Source organism: Chiloscyllium plagiosum, unplaced genomic scaffold (genome assembly GCF_037043375.1).
Source record: "Chiloscyllium plagiosum isolate Xiang-an unplaced genomic scaffold, Cpla_swu_hap1 HiC_scaffold_25, whole genome shotgun sequence".
Lineage (NCBI taxonomy): Eukaryota > Metazoa > Chordata > Chondrichthyes > Orectolobiformes > Hemiscylliidae > Chiloscyllium > Chiloscyllium plagiosum.
The window spans coordinates 14,363,012-14,383,888 of NW_028270163.1; the positions used below are offsets into that span (position 1 = coordinate 14,363,012).

General features: G+C 39.9%; 1 protein-coding gene and 1 long non-coding RNA gene across 2 annotated transcripts in view; one reads left to right on the forward strand and one right to left on the reverse strand.

Moving 5' to 3' along the window:
- The window catches only part of gas7b (growth arrest-specific 7b), a 456,796-nt gene that overhangs the window by 425,404 nt on the left and 10,515 nt on the right, over positions 1 to 20,877 (reverse strand). The window lies entirely within an intron of this gene.
- The window catches only part of LOC148145278 (uncharacterized), a 33,146-nt gene continuing 24,972 nt past the window's right edge, over positions 12,704 to 20,877 (forward strand). The window contains exon 1 of the long non-coding RNA XR_015761370.1: positions 12,704 to 12,735. This is a non-coding gene — a long non-coding RNA (uncharacterized LOC148145278). The remainder of the gene's footprint in view (positions 12,736 to 20,877) is intronic.

Below are 20,877 nucleotides of genomic sequence, written 5' to 3' on the forward strand. Positions count from 1 at the left end.
ACATTGTAAGTAATCTAAACAACCAATTTGCAAATGCCAAAAATGACAGGAAAGATAATGGCTCCAGCAATATCAAACAGTAAGGCTGAATACTGAGAACAATAATAGTGCATTGGTCTACTAGCTGGAACAGCAAGAGTTTAATTTAAATTTAAATGTCCATTCAGAATCTATCATTTAATTGCAAAAAGTATTCTTTTCGCAAATCTGTCGCTCAGCATGTGTTTTCAGCTTGTAAAATAATTTCACTCGAAGGCATTCTACTCTGTCTGTAGGGAGACGAATATGTTAACAGGAAGTATATAACCTAACAGTTGGGTTGAAAATCTTGTATAAGCTATTCTGAAACAAACTTGGATGAAAAGAATTCATCCACAGAATGTTTAGATAAAAGGAAACTTTCAACAATCTCTCATTACTGTAACTACATCAACATGTCCTTGGTATCTGATGAATCTTCAAAATAGTTAGCAATAGTTTCAAGTGGTCAAAAAGTGGTTTGTCAAAGTAGCTGACATCAGTTGATTTCAATAAAACATATGGCATCATTCGTTTCAAAGAAATATAAAGGATTATGTTCTCAACAATTAGGCATGGGAAGACAAGATTAAACTTACGAGGGATAAAGTTTCTATTAGGCTGCATTGGCTTTCTCAGCACAATTCCTCCGAGATTAGTGTCTCTGGCACAAGGATTACAAAACTTCTAATATAAATTACATTCACTGCAAATTGAATTTTCAACATCTTTCATGTTACTTAAATTAGCATTGCTTTAAAAGTCAGTCTTGCCATAAAACTGGCAACACCCATCACAAATTCATCACTATTGAGGTTTCTTTCATTGCTCTCAATTGCAGGCCATTGAGGAAGCTCCAAAAACTGGGCTGGTCCGTGTTGGTGCAAGGACATTAATGAGCATATTGTAATTGTTACATTTATATCAATGCCACTGCTGGGTGCAGCGTTACTGTTTACAGTTGGAAAGGTGCAAGAGTTGAACCTGATTGACTGTAACAAAAAGGTGTCTAATGCTCCAAATTAAATCCTAGCTGGGATCAAGTAATCAGATCATAAGAATTTCTTAAATTAAATATTAAACCAGTTGTAAGATGTGGGAAAATGTAGCAATAATTACAACAAGTCTGTAAATTTATTTGCAAATCATTCCTCTGATGACTGTTAAATAACCTGGTTTCTATACAGATGTAGTATGATGCTGCCTGAAAATGTTTCATTGAAACTAAAGACTCTCCTACCTATGAAAGTTACAGACTGATTATAACAGTTGCTGTGTCTCCTCAGATCTTATAAATAATTTAAAATTTAATGTAATCCGTGTGGGACATCATGGGTACAGCTGCACATGGGCAGATGGATAATGGTGACCATTTTTAAGTTGGAAACACACTCCCCATGCTTCAAAATGCAACAAATGTAACTTCTCTATTATTCTTAATACATCAAGGCGTTTCTTAAACACCAAGTTTTCTTAAAATTATGCTCTGAAATGCTGCCTGATTGCATTGATTCATGGCAGATTTTGTGATCTTCGTCTGCAAGTTAATTTCAGTGGGATTCAGAGGGATAAAATCTTTTCCCTAAACAGGTATAATTACAGATGGAATTTGCAGGCAGATCACCACTGCATCTAAAGTGGGGCTGATCAACACTGCATTCATAATAATTCAAACTAAACCAAATGAAAGAAATCACTGCTGAGGCTCACAAATATCATTGAGTAAGAAACTGAAGCAGGGATGTCAGAGGTTGGAGCCCTGACCACCACATGGTGATTTGAAAGGGCATGACAATGGAAGTAAAGTTGGCTTTCACAGTCAGAGGGGGAATTTTTCAGCTTCTGAGACCTGCTCAGCAATCAGATACCATTAGCTCCCCAGCACTCATTGCACAACTGGGAGTGGGAGCCACTGCTAGAACAGCAGTTGTCCAAGGCTTCAGGGTCATTGCTGGAGCCTGGAATGAAGGCAGATAAAGTGGACCTGCAGCATCTGTCAAGAAAGACTCACTGAAGGTAGAGAGGGCATTAGTTTTAAGAAAAAGGAGTGTTCTTCATCAGTACGTTGCTACCCAAGCTCCAGCAGGTATTTCTACTGAGTATAAGTGGCCAAATAAGAGTGATTTCTCTCACATCTAACAATTTCTCTCCTATGCTTACACAGTAGGATTTACCTGGTGAGTTCCCCATGTGGCGTAACCCTGGTTGAAACGTGCAGACAGCAGGATCAGGTTCTTAAGTGACTCAGATGGGACCGAGTCAGGAAAAGGGCCTCAACATTCTCTCCCTCAACTGGATGGAGTTACACTTTCTTGCTCTCCACCATGCACATTCCAGCCTACCTCAGGAGGTGAGAATAAGTACTGTTTTCTTTCTACTGCGCAGAGATTATTTATGTTGAATCTTCTTTCATTGATATGGGTAAGACCAATATTTTCTGCCAAATTGTCATTGAACTAACTCGTTTGCTCAGTTATTTCCAAAGACATTTAAGAGTCAACCACATTGTTGCATGCCTGTGGTCAGATGTAGGCCAGACTTGATAAGAAAGGCAGATTTCTTTTGCTAAAGGACACTAGTGAATGTGATTTTTTTTATAACTGTTGATGATAGTTTCACAGTTCCAAAGACTCCTGAATTAGTAATTAATTGAAATTAAATTTCATCAGACAAGATGAGTTTTGAACTCTTGTCCATCGCGCAATAGCTTGGGTCTTTGGATTATAAGTCCTGCAATTTTACCCCAACACCACCATATCCCCCATTCATTGACATAGTTGTGATATGTGCGGGGAATAAAGTCATTTACACGCAATGCAATATGTCAGGAAAACATTTTTCCAAGAACCATAAAAATGTGGCTATTTTGCTATTAGTTTAGACATACCACAAATCTCTTTCCAAACATTTTCATTCAAGCAACCTTGTCCTTCGAGTGGTGTCTGTCAATGGGCTGAAAAATAGCAGATGGAGTTCAATATGGATAAATGTGAAGTATTGCATTTCTGTACAACAAACAAGGGTCGGGCTTATATAATTAATGGTAGGGCCTCGGGTGGTTTGTAGAAGAGGAACTGAGGGGTGAAGGTATATAATTCTTTGATGTTTGCATCACATACAGACATAGTGGTTAAAAAGGCATTCGGCATATTTGCCTTCATTGCTCAGTCCGTTGAGTATAGGAGTCGGGATGTCATGTTGAGGTTGTATATAACATTGGTGAGGCCTCTTCTGGAATACAATAGACATTAGACAACAGGCGCAGGAGTAGGCCATTCTGCCCTTCGAGCCTGTATCACCATTTAATATGATCATGGCTGATCATCCTTAATCAGTATCCTGTTCCTGTGTCCAGTTCTAGTTGCCCAGTTGTCGGTAGGATATTATCAAGCTGGAGAGACTTCAGAAGAGCTTTACCAGTATGTTGCTCAGTATGGAAGGTTTGAGTTTTAACGAAAGGCCGGATAGGTTGGGATGTTTTTCACTGGAGTGAAAGGTGACCTGATAGAAGTTTATAAAATAATGAGAGGTGTAAATAGAGTTAATAGTAGTTGCCGTTTCCGTAGGATAGGGGATTTCAAGTCTAGGGAGTACACGTTTAAGATGAGAGCCAAGAGATTTAAAAAAGATATGATAGGTAATTTTTTTACTTAGAGGGTGGTTCATGTGTGGAATGAACTTCCTGAGAAAGTGGTGGATGCGGTTAAAATTACAATATTTAAAAACATTTAGATAGGTGTATGAATAGGAAAGGTTTGGAGGGATATGGGTCAGGTGCAGGCAGATGGGACTGGTTTAGCTTGGGATTATGGTAAAAACAAGGACTGCAGATGCTGGAAACCAGAGTCTAGATTAGAGTGGTGCTGGAAAAGCACAGCAGGTCAGACAGCATCCGAGGAGCAGGAAAATCGACGTTTTGGGAAAAAGCCCTTTATCAGGAATACAGCGTGCCCGAAATGTAGATTTTCCTGCTCTTCGGATGCTGCCTGACCTGCTGTGCTTTTCCAGCATCACTCTAATCTAGTTTGGGATTATGTTTGCCATGAACTGGTCAGACCAAAGGGTCTGTTTCTGTGCTGTATGACCCTATGTTGTACTCTACGTAACCTTTGACTTGCAATGAGAAATGTTGCAGGAAAAGAAACAATAATTTAGGCATTTTCAAATCTAGATATAAACAAAACAATCTAATTGTCCAGTAGAAAATAATCTTCTCGGCTAAAAATTCTGTTTAACAGGTTATCTTCTACAGTGATAGCTTTGAATATCTCGTCAAATATATTATGTTCTTTCAGTCAGAAACTGGGATTAAAAGATTAGCAGTGGTTGTTTTTTTCTCAGATTCCCAATATCTTTAATATTTTGCTTTTGGATTGATGCTTTTCACAAGTTCTTTCCAATGTTGGTTTCACTTGCTTTAAAATGTTAAAATAAGATTTGAATACAACTTTATATATTATGGAAATTCTTTCACATTATGTTAGATTGCAAATCAAGTTCAACTCAGAGAGTTTAACTGAAACATTGGTTTTCCTCCGTCACCCCATTTATAAGTATATCTAATTTTTAGATTAGATAGATTCCCTCCAGTGTAGAAGCAGGCGCTTCGGCCCAACTCGTCCACACTGACCCTCCGGAGAGTAATCCACCCAGACCCATTTCCCTCTGACTAATGCACCTAACACTATGGGCAATTTCAAATGACCAATTCAGCTGACCTGCACATTTTTGGACTGTGGGAGGAAACCGGAGCACCCGGAGGAAATCCACACAGACAGGGAGAATGTGCAAACTCCACACAGACTGTTGCCCAAGGCTGGAATTGAACCTGGATCCCTAGTGTTGTGAGGCAGCAGTGCTAACCACTGAGCCACTCAATCTTAAATATTTTCACAATATTATGAAACTTCAAGTTTGTCTTTTTATGAGTATACATGACTTCCTTTCATTTGTTTGAAGCAATAGGACTATTTTCTCTGAAGAGCAAATGAAGAAGTTGTGAAGGCTCCCTTTTTTAGTATGATGTTTTATAATCACATTACTTCCATTTGTTACTTCCTAGTAGTAGAAAGCAATCAGTCTCAGCAGTCACCTATGCATCCAGTAGAAGCTGAAAAGCACTCCAGAAGATGAAAATGTCATCCTCAAACACTAACAAGACAAAGATTTAAGAGAGCAAGTGTACTATTACAATTATTGCTTTCTTATTTCCAAATGAAATACACTTTTTTGACCCTACTTCTTGTGCCAATGAGATTAACCTAGGATCATAGTGGCAATTGCTCATTAACCTCCAAATCATTGCCATTGTAAAAGTGAGCCTTGCATGAGATAAGCAATAATAAATAGTTTAAGAGTCCTATGCTTTAGCTCACTCCACCATGGGCCTGTTATATTGGTGCTGAACACACCATGTAGCCTTCCTTCCTTTTGTTAAATAACAGGGCCTTTTATATCTGTTCATTACTGAATCAGTACTTTTCACACGTGTAAAAGGTTGGAGCTTTTATTCTTGACTTTGAATGTGACCAGCAGAAAAGTACAATAACTAAATTGAGAAAAGGAATCTTTTCCTGCCTTTATCCAGAACTTGGCATTAATATGCCAATGAGTAACCTATAGTGATGTTATAATTGTAATTGTAAATTACAATCATAGTTGTCCTCTACTGAGGGGCAGACCCATCCCCTCACCAAATAAATGTCACACTCAATGATATTCCAATGCCTTGCTTCGTAGTATGATGAAACATAGTCCAAGAACCAGAGTTGTCCCCACGTAGTGTTCACTTAAGACCATCAGAAAGGTTTAATTAAGCCCATTTATCTGCTCCATTGATGTCAGGATAGCTCAAACTTAAGAGCAATGTTATACGCACGTTAGAGATACAATGAGAATTCTCCAAAGACATCCCATAGCCAGTGGGTTACAGATGCTGTCTATTGATGCTCACAAACAATAGGAAGATGTCACAAGTGATGTTCAGCCAAATTATGGGTCCTGCTCCTGAGCAGAGCCATTACTTCTTAATTGAACATAAGATTTCACACTGTTGATCTCAAAGACAAATCTCTAAATAATTTAGGTGATCCAAATTCCTATGCAGAATCACTCTACTAAAACTGTCTAATTTTAGAACTGTGGATGATAGTTAAAAAGAAAACAGAAAATTCAATTTACAGGTCAAGTACCTAGTACAAATATAGACCTATTTTCATCAACCGTTTCTACTTAGTCAAATTCAATTGATAAAATTTACTCTCAATGAACTTTGAACAATGTGAATGGTTTCAGGAACAATGAGAATTACTTCTAGTCTCAGTATTATCACAAGATGCATTCAGGCGAGAGGTAATATCCCTCCAGATACAAGTCAAATTAGCTTCGGAGCTTGGTTGTGCCCTTTATCAATAAGAACTTTCACCATGAGCTGATGTATAGATTAAGATGGGTGTTCAGGGCAGACTCAATGTCTAACTATTCAAATTACATTGGAATAGTTAGGTAGCTAGAATAGTTAAATTTCATTGATAGAGTTTGTTTTTCTTTATTGTTATTGTATGATTTTTAAACAAATAGCCAACGTACCTAAAATGAATGCCTATATTATATTTTATGCTTGGACAATAAAGTGAAAAAATGAAGTAAAAAAGCAAATTAAGTAATCCCCATGCATACAGAACATGATGTACATGTGGGCATTACCCATCGATATGATTTTTCTACAATTACCGACTAATTAATGAGATGTCAACAATACATTCAAGCTTTGACAAGGTCACTACAATTTACATAAGGATTCCACAGGTAAATACAGCAGAAAATGTCCTTTGCTCTGTATATAAATATTATTTCTTCAAAAGTAATAACTTTTTGAGAGCTTGAGCCATAAAATGGTGCACAGAGGGATATTAGGATGTCATTTATTGATATTTAAGACCCATTGTCCGTACAAATAAACATTCTGGGAGAGCAATCAGCAGCAAGATAATGAGGTTTAAAAGGTTTTACAATCTGGCCTCTCTCCAAATATGTCACCTCATTGTCAAGAGATGAATTGCTTCAGCAGGTAAGCACACATTTCATCCAAATCAGACTGACTTTTTGAATAAACTAATTAAGGAGGAGCGAAAGAGTATCCAACGTTGCTGCTTTCAGCAGGAGTGTACTGGAATATGCGATTGATCTCCTGAGCCCTCACGGACTGCAGATGGGATCGTCTGTATGACTATAATATGAATAATATAAACAGTTTTAAAAATGCACATGGTTTGGAATAGAATCTATTTTGACACTTGATTTTAAATGTTATAAAGACTCCAAACTTGAACCATAGTAGGAAAAATGCCGAGCAAGTTGCTAAACTGCTTGGTTTCTAATGTGTTCAACAATCAGACCGAGACATGGTACCTCGATATACTGCCCCTTTTGTCTTGATGGAGACTGAAATATGCTTACATATTGCTGCAGATGCTGCTGTATGCATTGTCACCATGCATAGAAGAATTTAAGTACCATCTTACTTTATGTTCTAAAATGTCACACTTTCTCTCAATATCAGCACAAAGAAGTGCGAGTATGAACAGTAGCATTTTGCTGGCTCTACAAAGTAATCAAGAAGGTAGGACAATTGGCAGCACTTATATTCAAATTGCTTTGACTCTAAAAAAAAGTATTCAAAACTTTCAATGGCACTCAATCTTGATATTAAATTTCTTTCTCTCTGTTTTCATTCTGAAAATGTAACATTTGTTTCCCATTCTTTTTGACCTGATTTATTTTATTAACTGAAATATCCATGAGAAATAAGGAAAAATAAGAACAAGAAATAAGGGTGATATGTAATATTGTAAATTTGTAATACAATATTTAAACAGAAGTAGATAGGGATCTTAATGCTTGTAACAAATGATGAGTTTGTTTGCTAGCTCAGGATGAAATCTATTAACAAATCTAGTGGAACTAACCTTTGTAGTAAGGTTCAAATAGAAGGCTCTAACCATAATATGCATAAGTGGAACTAAACACCAAAGTCTCTTGTAACTGGAGTGAAAAGACTGAGAACCTGCAGCAGAGAATAGCAGATAGGCAAACAATTGGAAGAAGAAATAACAAAAAAAATTGTCCTTGAAATGAATAGAGAGGAGAGAGATGAAAGAGGAACTGTTAATCTGAACAATTTCTTTTCTTCCCCTTTTATGTTCCAATTCCTTTTATTTCAAATGTTAACACAATTTTTGGACATTACAATGTTCTCAAAATCATTCATTCTTTTTGCCCTCTAATTTGGATCCAAAGTTTGTATTTGATTATTTAAAACCAGTTAAGAATGGTAAGGAAATGAAATTGTCTTTGGCTGGAAAGTTTACAAAACTTTCTTACATCTGGACATTGCTGCATTATGAATTCGTCAAACATCCACCTGTTATAATTTCACAGTGACACAAATGTCAATATTAACAGGTAAAGAAGCATTTACAGGCCCAGTACATTCCCATCGTATGCATCAATGCTCATATTTAACAAATAAATAGGCAACATTGTTGAGATCTATTGAATTGCCAATTTATTAAATATTAAATTATATGATACATAGATAGAACATAGAACAATACAGCACAGAACAGGCCCTTCGGCCCACGATGTTGTGCCGAACTTCTAACCTAGATTAAGTACCCATCCATGTACCTATCCAAATGCCGCTTAAAGGTCACCAATGATTCCGACTCTACCACTCCCACGGGCAGCGCATTCCATGCCCCCACCACTCTCTGGGTAAAGAACCCACCCCTGACATCTCCCCTATACCTTCCACCCTTCACCTTAAATTTATGTCCCCTTGTAACACTCTGTTGTACCCGGGAAAAAAGTTTCTGACTGTCTACTCTATCTATTCCTCTGATCATCTTATAAACCTCTATCAAGTCACCCCTCATCCTTCGCCGTTCCAACGAGAAAAGGCCGAGAACTCTCAACCTATCCTCGTACGACTTCCTCTCCATTCCAGGCAACATCCTGGTAAATCTTCTCTGCACCCTCTCCAAAGCTTCCACATCTTTCCTAAAGTGAGGCGACCAGAACTGCACACAGTACTCCAACTGTGGCCTAACCAAAGTCCTGTACAGCTGCAACATCACTTCACGACTCTTGAATTCAATCCCTCTGCTAATGAACGATAATACTCCATAGGCCTTCTTACAAACTCTATCCACCTGAGTGGCAACCTTCAAAGATCTATGTACATAGACCCCAAGATCCCTCTGTTCCTCCACCTGACTTAGAACCCTACCATTAACCCTGTATTCCGCATTCTTATTTGTTCTTCCAAAATGGACAACCTCACACTTGGCAGGGTTGAACTCCATCTGCCACTCCTCAGCCCAGCTCTGCATCATATCTAAGTCCCTCTGCAGCCGACAACAGCCCTCCTCACTGTCCACAACTCCACCTATCTTCGTATCATCTGCAAATTTACTGACCCACCCTTCGACTCCCTCATCTAAGTCATTAATAAAAATTACAAACAGCAGAGGACCCAGAACTGATCCCTGCGGAACTCCACTTGTAACTGGGCTCCAGGCTGAATATTTACCATCTACCACCACTCTCTGCCTTCGACCGGTTAGCCAGTTTTCTATCCAATTGGCCAAATTTCCCTCTATCCCATGCCTCCTGACTTTCCGCATAAGCCTACCATGGGGAACCTTATCAAATGCCTTACTAAAATCCATGTACACTATATCCACTGCTCTACCCTCATCCACATGCTTGGTCACCTCCTCGAAGAATTCAATAAGACTTGTAAGGCAAGACCTACCCTTCACAAATCCGTGCTGGCTGTCCCTAATCAAGCAGTGTCTTTCCAGATACTCATAAATCCTATCCCTCAGTACCCTTTCCATTACTTTGCCTACCACAGAAGTAAGACTAACAGGCCTGTAATTCCCAGGGTTATCCCTATTCCCTTTTTTGAACAGGGGCACAACATTCGCTACTCTCCAGTCCCCTGGTACCACCCCCGTTGCCAGGTACTGCAATTTCCTCTCTTGCTTCCCACATAATCCTAGGATATATCCCGTCAGGCCCGGGGGACTTGTCTATCCTCAAGTTGTTCAAAATGTCCAACACATCTTCCTTCCTAACAGGTATCTCTTCTAGCTTACCAGTCCATTTCACACTCTCCTCTTCTACAATACGGTCCCTCTCGTTCGTAAATACTGAAGAGAAGTACTTGTTCAAGACCTCTCCTATCTCTTCCGACTCAATACACAGTCTCCCACTACTGTCCTTGATCGGACCTACCCTCGTTCTCGTCATTCTTAGGTTTCTCACATACGCATAAAATGCCTTGGGGTTATCCTTGATCCTATCCGCCAACGATTTTTCATGCCCTCTCTTAGCTCTCCTAATCCCTTTCTTCAGGTCCCTTCTGGCTATCCTGTATCCCTCCACTGCTCTGTCTGAATCCTGTTTCCTCAACCTTATGTAAGCCTCCTTCTTCCTCTTTACCAGACATTCAACCTCTCTCGTCAACCAAGGCTCCCTCACACGACCATTTCTTTCCTGCCTGATAGGTACATACATATCATGGACACGTCGTATCTGCTCTTTGAAAAAGTTCCACATTTCCACCACATCCTTCCCTGACAGCCTATGCTCCCAACGTATGCTCCTCAAATCCTGCCTTACAGCATCGTAATTTCCCTTCCCCCAATTATAAAATCTACCTTGTTGTGCGCACCTATCTCTCTCCATAACCAAGGTGAAAGTCACAGAATTGTGGTCACCATCACCAAAATGTTCACCCACTAACAAGCCCACCACTTGTCCCGGTTCATTACCGAGTACCAAATCCAATATGGCCTCCCCTCTGGTTGGACAATCTACATACTGCGTTAGAAAAGCTTCCTGGACACACTGCACAAACACCGCCCCATCCAATCTACTTGATCTAAAGAGCTTCCAATCAATATTTGGGAAGTTGAAGTCGCCCATGACTACGACCCTGTGGCTTCTGCACCTTTCCAAAATCTCTTTCCCAATCTGTTTCTCCACATCTCTGCTGCTATTGGGGGGCCTATAGTAAACACCCAACAAGGTGACTGCACCTTTCCTATTTCTGACTTCAGCCCATACTACCTCCAGAGGCAGATCCCCCTCAAACTTCCTTTCTGCAGCCGTTATACCATTTCTAATTAGCAATGCCACCCCCCCTCCTTTTTTCCCACCCTCCCTAATCTTACCGAAACACCTGTACCAGGAACCTCCAACAGCCATTCCTGTCCCTCATCTATCCACGTTTCCGTGATGGCCACAACATCGTAGTCCCAGGTACCGATCCACGCCTTAAGTTCACCCACCTTATTTCTGATACTCCTTGCGTTGAAGTATACGCACTTGAGCCCATCTCTGTGTCCGCAAGTAGTCCCTGTCAGTGCTACCTTCTCCACAGCCTCCCTACAGTCTTGGGCATCCTGACACACAGCTAGCTTACTTGCTGGACTACAAGTCCGGATCCCATCCCCCTGCCAAATTAGTTTAAACCCCCCCGAAGAGTGCTAGCAAACCTACCCCCCAGGATATTGGTGCCCTTCTGGTTCAGGTGCAACCCGTCCTGTTTGTACAGGTCCCACCTTCCCCAGAATGCAGTCCAATTGTCCAAATATCTGAAGCCCTCCCTCCTACACCAGCCTTGCAGCCACGTGTTCAAATGCACTCTCTCCCTATTCTTTGCCTCACTGTCACGTGGCACCGGCAACAACCCAGAGATGACGACTCTGTCTGTCCTAGCTTTTAGCTTCCAGCCTAACTCCTTGAGCTCTTGAATAACCTCCCCACCCCTCTTCCTACCTATGTCGTTGGTGCCAATGTGTACCACGACTTCTGGCTGCACACCCTCCCCCTTAAGGATTCTGAAGACACGGTCTGAGACGTCTCGGACCCTAGCACCCGGGAGGCAACAAACCATCCGTGAGTCTCGCCCATGTCCACAGAACCGCCTGTCCGTCCCTCTAACTAGAGAGTCCCCTATAACTAGCGCTCTCCTCCTCTCCCCCTTTCCCTTCTGAGTCTCAGAGCCACAGACCTCTTCACTGCAGCTTACACCTGCAATGCTGTCCCCCCCAACAGTTTCCAAAGCTGTATACTTAATTTTTAGGGGAACGACCACAGGGGAACCCTGCACTGCCTGCTTCTTCCCCTTCCCACCTCTAACTGTTACCCAGCTACCTCTGTTCTCCGGCGTAACTATGTCCCTGTAGCTTCTATCAATCACCCTCTCAGCCTCTCGAATAATCCTCAGTTCATCCAACTCCAGTTCCAGTTCCCTAACTCGTTCGGTGAGGATCAGGATCTGATTGCATTTCCTGCAGACGAAGTCGGCAGGAGTATCGGTGGTCACCCCTACCTCAAACATCCTGCAGGAGGAACATTCCACCGCCTGCGCTGCCATGACTGTACACTTTCTCCAAAAACAAGAACACTGAGTCAATAACACTGAGTCACACCCACTCAAATACTAATCACTTACCTTGCCGCCCAGCTATGCGCTCCAACCTCACTTCCGCTGCTCCCACTCAAATGACCGTTGGTGATTAAAGGGTGAGTATTTATACTCACAGTTCTCCTTCCCGGCTGCCCCTCTGTTTGCCGTCACTTCCTCTGCTGCTCCCGCTCTTTTTGTGAAGAGAGGAAAAAAAACACCGCTGCCCGCTACAGGTAAGTAATTTTGAAACAAACTGTCTTACCTTAGCTGTAGTCTCCCGGGTTCGCCTTTACTCGGACGCTGCTCCCACTCAAATTTACATGTAAGCACACATGTAAATGTAAATCTAATGTGTTTATTACCATTTTATTTTATGACGACTTATTAACAAACTTCTCATCAAATGCAAGATATTGACTCGACAACCACCAAATCTGGCAAGCCCATAATTAATTTGCAATATTTCATAAAAGAGCTCACTTAGCAATAAATAAGCAATTTAATGATATTCTTTTATTGCCAGTAAAGAACAAAGTTTCTTGTTTCTTGTTTCTTTTGTCCAGTCAAGTTACCTCATGGAAACTTGTCAAAAGATTCATGTTTACAACAGTCCTGCAGCTAAGGCAATATTATAACTTACAATGAATATTTAAATAACAATTTTGCTCTGTGGGAATGAACATGTTACTGATGATATATGTGCTGATGTAACTCTGACATCAACAATCCCGAGCTATCAAGACTCTGAGCAGCGAGTAAAGGAAAAGATGTATTAGAGGGTTGTAACTAGTGTTCTATATCTCAGAAGATAAATACAAAATTTAAAATTTTAAACTAAATAAGGAGTTCAAAGTTTACTGAGAGAAACAAGTTACTCTTGCAGAGATGCAGCAGACTCAGGGTAGGAACAGTTTAGCTTAATGGAAGTGTAGTAACTCAAAAGGGTTCAGAAAAGATTTACAAGGATGTTGCCAGGGTTGGAAGGTTTGAGCTATAGGGAGAGGTTGAATAGGCTGGGGCTGTTTTCCCTGGAGTGTCAGAGGCTGAAGGGTGACATTTTAGAGGTTTATAAAATCATGAGGGACAATGATAGAGTAAATAGACAAGGTCTTTTCCCTGAGTGGGATACGTCCAGAAATAGAGGGCAGAAGTTTAGGGTGAGAGGAGAAAGATTTAAAAGAGACCTAAGGAGCAACCTTTTACACTGAGGGTGGTGCATGTATGGAATGAACTGCCAGAGGAAGTTGTGGAGGCTGGTACAATTCAAACATTTAAAAGGCATTTGGATGGGTATATGAATAGGAAGGGTTTAGAAGGATTTGAGTCAAATCTAGCAAATGTGACTAGATTACTTTGGGATATCTGATCGGCATGGAAGAGTTGGACTGAAGGGTCTGTCTCCTTGCTATACACCTCCATGACTATGACTCTACAGCCAACCAATTCCTATTATAGCAAAGGTGGTGTAATAATGCAAACTTGAGTCTATTGGTTGTGGCACAGTAGTATAGATGAAGTAGCACAGTTCATGGACACAGCAAAATTAGCACAACTCTTGATAGCATGCTTTTAAATCTCCAGCACTGCTAGTCATCAAGGGAGATTCCCTAGGTCTTTTATGAATTTGTGCTTTAGTGAACTTTTCTGTTTTCCTTTCTTGCTGTCCTTGTTCTGTTCTGGTAAGGTACACACCCCATTGCAAATCCTGTTCTATGAGTTCTGTTTACAGTGATAATGGAGTTCATTTGGTAAATCTTGACTATTTGAATTGTGATTTTTATTTTAGAAAAAAATTCCTTTTTAATGTTTTTTAAGGCCATAGAAGTGAATGGAAGAACACAGGGGAGATTAAAGTGAATATTTTAGTTTTTTTGCACTCGAGATGCCTCAAGACTGAGACTTTGCTAATATAAGAGTGGGATTTAAAGACAAAATCGCCAATTCGTTTGACATGCCACTTTTCATACCTATAGGTCAGATAGTCAAATTGTGGTCAGTTTTGAACTGTTAATTGGTACTACATAGGAACTGAATTTGGAGCATCTAAACCGATTTTCATAATATGAAGAGCTATCATCATGTCAACAGGAACATTTGTGAACAATGAGTCATAGAGTTATGGAGACGTACAGCACGGAAAGAGACATTTTCATCCAACTCATCCAGGTCAACCAGATATCCTCAATTAATCTAGTCCCATTTGCCATCACTTGGCCTATATCTCTCTAAACCCTTCCTATTAATGTACCCATCCAGATGACTTTTAAACGTTGAAACTTTACTGGCCTCTACCTCTTCCTCTAGCAGCTCATTCCATATACGCACCAGCCTCTGCATGAAAAAGTTGCTCCTTAGGTCCCTTTTATATCTTTCCCCTCTCACCCTAAACTTATGCCCTCTGGTTTTGGACTCTCCCACCCCAGAGAGAAGACCTTGTCTATTTACCTTAACTCGGCCCCTCATGATTTTATAAACCTCTATAAGGTCACCCTCAGCCTCCATTACTCCAGGGAAAACAGCCCAGCCTATTCAGTCTCTCCCTACAGTTCAAACCCTCCAACATGGCAACATCCTTGTAAATCTTTTCTGAACCCTTTCAAAGTTTCACAACATCCTTCCTATAGAAGGGAGACCAGAACTGCAATATTCCAAAGTGGCCTAACCAATGTTCTGCACAGCCACAACATGACCTCCCAATTCCTATACTCAATGTTCTGACCAATAAAGGAAAGCAAACTAAATGCCTTCTTCACGATCATATCCATCTGAGATTCCACTTTCAAGGAATTATGAACCTGCACTCAAGGTCTCTTTGTTCAGCAATACTCCCAGAACCTTATCATTAAGTGTATCAGTTAAGCCCTCATTTGCCTTTCAAAAATGCAGCACCTCACATTTATCTAAAACTCCAGCTGTCACTCCTTAGCCCATTGGTCCATCTGATCAAGATCCTGTTGTACTCTGTATCTTCTTCACTGTCCGTTACACCTCCAATTTTGGTGACATCTGCAAACTTACTAACTATGCCTCCTACGTTCACATCCAAATCATTTATATAAATTTGTATGAAAAGCAGTGACCCAGCACCAATCCTTGTGGCACTCCACTGGTCACAGGCCTCCAGTCTGAAAAGCATCCCTCTACTACCACATTATGTCTTCTACCTTCAACCAGTTCTGTGTTCAAATGGCTAGTTCTCCCTCTATTTCATGTGATCTATCCTTACTCACTTTTGGAGAGAGATAAAGTGGAACTATCAGTGTGAGCAATGTCCTTTTATCTCCCTCGTTAAGTGGCTCTCAATGGTTTGGCTAATAAGCCTTTCTTCAATTGGATTAGTAATCATGGAGCATCTCCAAATCAATGATAATAATGTCTAAAAATGATAATATCTTGAAACCTGGATTTTGGTGCCTTTTCTTTGAGTTTAATTAGTAGTTTGTAACAATTAGTCAGCCAGGTGGATTTTATTGAGTATGAGATCACTGATTGGTGGTGTTAACTGACAGATATAAACAGGAGTGTCAGTGTCTCCTCACTCTAAAGGACTGGCTCTCAGCTGGCTGGTCAGAGTCCATGTAAATAAAGGGTGACTTGGTGACAGAATACCAGCCTCTGTGCAGTTAATTTACTGAAATGTTTGAAAACATTATCTTCTCTTGAACGTGGCTGAACTCATCTAGCATCCAATATCAGTCTCGGTAATGTGGGTGGCACGGTGGCACAGTGGTTAGCACTGTTGCCTCACAGCGCCAGAGACCTGGGTTCAATTCCCGCCTCAGGCGACTGACTGTGTGGAGTTTGCACGTTCTCCCTGTGTCTGCGTGGGTTTCCTCCGGGTGCTCCGGTTTCCTCCCACATCACAAAGATGTGCAGGGTCAGGTGAATTGGCCATACTAAATTGCCTGTAGTGTTAGGTAAGGGGTAAATGTAGGGGTATGGGTGGGTTTCGCTTCGGCGGGTCGGTGTGGACTTGTTGGGCCGAAGGGCCTGTTTCTACACTGTAATCTAATCTAATCTAATCTAATCTAAACTCTGATGGTTCTGTCATTCTAAGCACTCCTCCATGCACATTCCCCTCCAAGGTGAGGCAATCTATTAACTCTGTGTATCACATGCAGGGAACACGACGTCACTCCTTCAGCTTTCCTCTAGCTATCACTCATTTACAAACTGCTCAGGGATATTTTGGATCACCTGAGAAATATTTTGATGGTTCACGGACCCCAGTTTGAGCAGTTATCTTATCTGGTTTTGAACTCTATGGGATCACCGTGCTTACATATTCCACAACTATCTATAAAATGATACAATGGGAGGGGAAATCGGACAGTACTTGGGTCATGGAAGGGAATGAAAGAATATCTTTGAGAACAAAATGAGTTGCATTGTATCCGCCATTGTTACATTCAGTGCCATTTCAGTTCCATCGCAGTCAGTGTAATTAAGCATCAACTACTATATGGGTTCTAATCTAAGAGTGTCTACTTTGTGCCTGTGCCTAAGACACCTTTCTCCCTATTTCTCCCAAGTGGTCAGCAGCAGCACTCAGGAAGCCATTCAAATGTTCCTGTATGCTTTTGCCTGTCCAGGTCCACCCTCCTTGCCTGGGGGTTCTGCAGACTGAAAGTTCCAAATATTGGTGAGTTTTTCTGAAGCATGGTCCCTTTATTTCATTTAACATATGGTGCACTGTCCTCCCCCCTCCCCTAAATGGTCAGGAAGCCCTGAGGCAGACTGTTAATCAATTTTCTCTGGAAAAGGGCAATGCCAAAGTCTAAACTTCAAGCTATTGGCTCCAAATGTGAAAGGGATGCAGTCATTTCTTCAGGGACTGAGGCAGTAAGATTTCACCTATCTTTAATAAGAATTAAAATTACAGAAAGCAAGACTAAATATACAAAGCTTATTGGATTATAGAGCTTTACTTACATTTTCAGACTCTACTACTAAACAATGAAAGCCCTCAGTGTCTTTGAGTGTGCAAGTACAAGTCAACCATCCTTTATCCAAAATTCTGAAATTCGAAAAGCTCTGAAATCCAAAATGTTTTTTTGTGGATTGTCATTTTGGCGTTGGAACAGGTGACCTAACTCAGATGTGATGTGGTGGAGTAGCCCAGCACTGCCAGGCATCATTTGGGTCTCAACACTCACACTATTCACACTTGTGTCTGCTGTTAGGTATTTTTTTATTTCACTGTGAAAATGTCATTTATTCCGAAATGTGAACTGGCCCCAAGGATTTCGGATAAAGGATTGTGCACCTGTAATGCAAAGTTTTGACAAGCATTCACAATGCTGGATTTATACAATGAATTGAATATCTGTAGAACTTTCCAACTATGACCTTCACAATTAAAATCAAATTGATGCAAATTTTTTCCACTTTATCCTAATGTTCTGTATGTATGGAAAGGGATGACATTCTTCTGCACATGCCCAGACATTCTGTTGTCACTATGCAGAGTACAAAAAGTATGTGAATTTTTATGTGGGAAGTTTTGAAATTATTTTCAAGTTCAAGCCCAATAGTCATGTAATTCTTGGCAATCTACTGCATTTCATGCCTTTAATCCAGGGCTGGAAAATTCTGATTGCCAAATTTGTTGGGTCAGGGATGAGTGTGAGAAAGAAGTTTAAGCAAATCTCAAATACTCTGAAAAAAAAACAATGATAATTGTCGATTTGTATGGGATGACCATTTTCAAATGTATTTAAACTTTCATTTTGCTGGTTTTCAGCTGTGTTTGTGACACAACAAAATGCAGTTTTAACACAACAAATGAAAGTAAGTTTGCAGAATTTGCAAAGAGCACCAACAGGATTTTTTTTGTATCTGGATCCCTGAATAATTGCATCAAAATCCACAGGAGAATGTTACAAGTTAAATTTCTCTTAAGGTGTTATTTCTGAAGGCAGTCTCAACACTAATATGAATGCTGCAAACTGAGTGGCATTGCACAACATAGGACAACATAGAGTTGGATGAGTAAGGTCTTACCTAGGTGATCTCATCCATCCAGAATGCACAACATGATCCTCATCAGCATGTATTTAACTGAATCCTATCATAACTTCAAATCTTCCTGGCAACGCTTTCAGTCATTGGTCAAACACGTTGACGAAAACCTTTCGGCCTGTGTCCAAAGTTTACTCAGAATAATCCTGAATCTGTGAACTCTTCTCTTGCTACATTAGGGTACGCGATCCAGAATTGCCATATTCTGTTTGGGGTGTTTGTTATCCCACTGTGCCTGACACACACCAAAATAAATGCCAGATGCTGCCACATTTTTGTTACCTTTGGCAGACTGAACACTCACACAATGAAAACTTAATGCAATGGTCAAAGTTGCTTCAATGAGGCTACCATTATACAGAACACAAATGAGGCCAAGAATTTCATCATTACTAGAAACTGCTCCCAATCGCAACAGTTCAATATGACATAAATAAATATTTGCTTCAAAACATTTCAACAGGCTAAAAGTCAATCCTTTACACAATGGCAGTGATCAGCTGTGGCTCAGTTCGTAGCACTTACCTCTGATTCCAAGGTCTTAGGTTCAAATCTCATTCAAATTAGACTAAAGTAATAGCTGAATGAGGCTTATTGTAATTCTCTCCAGTCTTATTGAGTAAATTTAAACAGTTCCATGCTATTAATGTAAAGGTGTCCTGACCATCATTTATCCTTCAAACAATATTGCTGAAACAGATTATCTGATAATCAATGTCCTGGTTATGTTTTTGGCATTATCACAGTGACAACTTCAAAAGTATTTAATGACCTGTAAAAACACTTTGTGATATCTTGAAGTTACAAGGCTTTCTTTAGTTGTACTGTGCACAAAAGGCTAGAAGATTAAAATGCCAACTGACGCTTCGACTCCCATACACAAATACATGATGTGGAGAGAACATTTCAATAACAGAGCAGGATTTAGTGAGTTTTACATTGTAAAGCAGACACCATTAATAGTTATGAATGTGGAAGTTAATTTAGAGCACCGCAGCAGGAGGTGTTACTGCAGGCAATGCCTGAGGACACAATGATCCTAATTGTTACTTACTTATTGAGCAGCCCTATAAAATGCAAAGTGCTATCAAAAGCTCCTTACCTTAAAGCAGTACCAAGGAGTTTCAAAGCCAGCCTATTAATCTTCATTACTGTCAGATCTAGAATAATCTTTGTCAGGCTGTGATGATTAGGTATTATGCAAATTTGAACCTCTGGGTATTTTATATCTTCGTGAAGGACTGGAATCGGAAATGTGTTACCTATTAGGAATGAGAGTCAGGATTCTCTGAGAGTTTAATCTTGTCACACATGTTCCTGGATGAAGTATTTTACTTCCCTACTTAGGTTATTTTCAAAACGTTTAATCTCTGCTTGTTCTGTGCCTGAATTCCTGTGCTTCATCCTGACATTCTTTAGACTGACTTGATGGGAAACATTGCTAGTCAGTCGGGCCTGGACAACAGAAAATGATTCAGAATGGAGACTGGATAATAAACCTGCATTGAACAGATTGTAGAGTTAACAGCTACTCAGAATATTACACTGCTGTATTTGTTTTCTTTTGTTTTAAGTCTAACTTGTGATGGTTCAGTTTTTTATATATATAGTGATTTATTAAAGCACGAGTTGTAATTTTAACTGAGGGAAATAATGGAAAGAGAGCAAAATGAATTGACCATCCATTATATACTAGTTCAGTGCAACTGGAAATGGGTTGTGCAATGCATAATAAGTTTAATATTTAATATTTTACACTATCACTCAAAGTTAAAATTAGGCATTGTTTGGAGTATTGCATGCAGAAATCTACTAATTGAACAGAAGTAAGATTAAATAATATTAAAGTGTTAAAATAAACAGCCTTCATGTACTGAGGCTATTGACTGCTACAGCGATCTTTTTTCTATTCTAAGCAATGTTACTGATAATTGATTAATTAACAAAATGGCTAGAATTGTGTTTGAAAGTAAATAATTACACATTTGCAATAATATAAATCCTCTGAACTAACTACTAATTGCTTATTTCTTGAGGTCAGAATTCGGTAATGTTTTGATGTCTAGATTTATTGCATTAAAAAAAACATGAGTTTACTGGAAATGAATACAAAAGAAATTCTGTGGGCTGAGACTTTCTTTCATTTGGAGAATCATGTAAAGATTGCCAACAGCTTTAATGACATTAGAAAGGATGGGAAACAATAAAATATCACTGAAATGTACAGAAAAAAAATTCTGAATTGCCAGGACTGGAGAGTTTGAGCTATGAGGAGAGGCTGGATATGCTGGGACTTTTTTCCCTGAAGTGTCGGAGGCTGAGGGGTGACTTTATAGAGGTTTATAAAATCATGA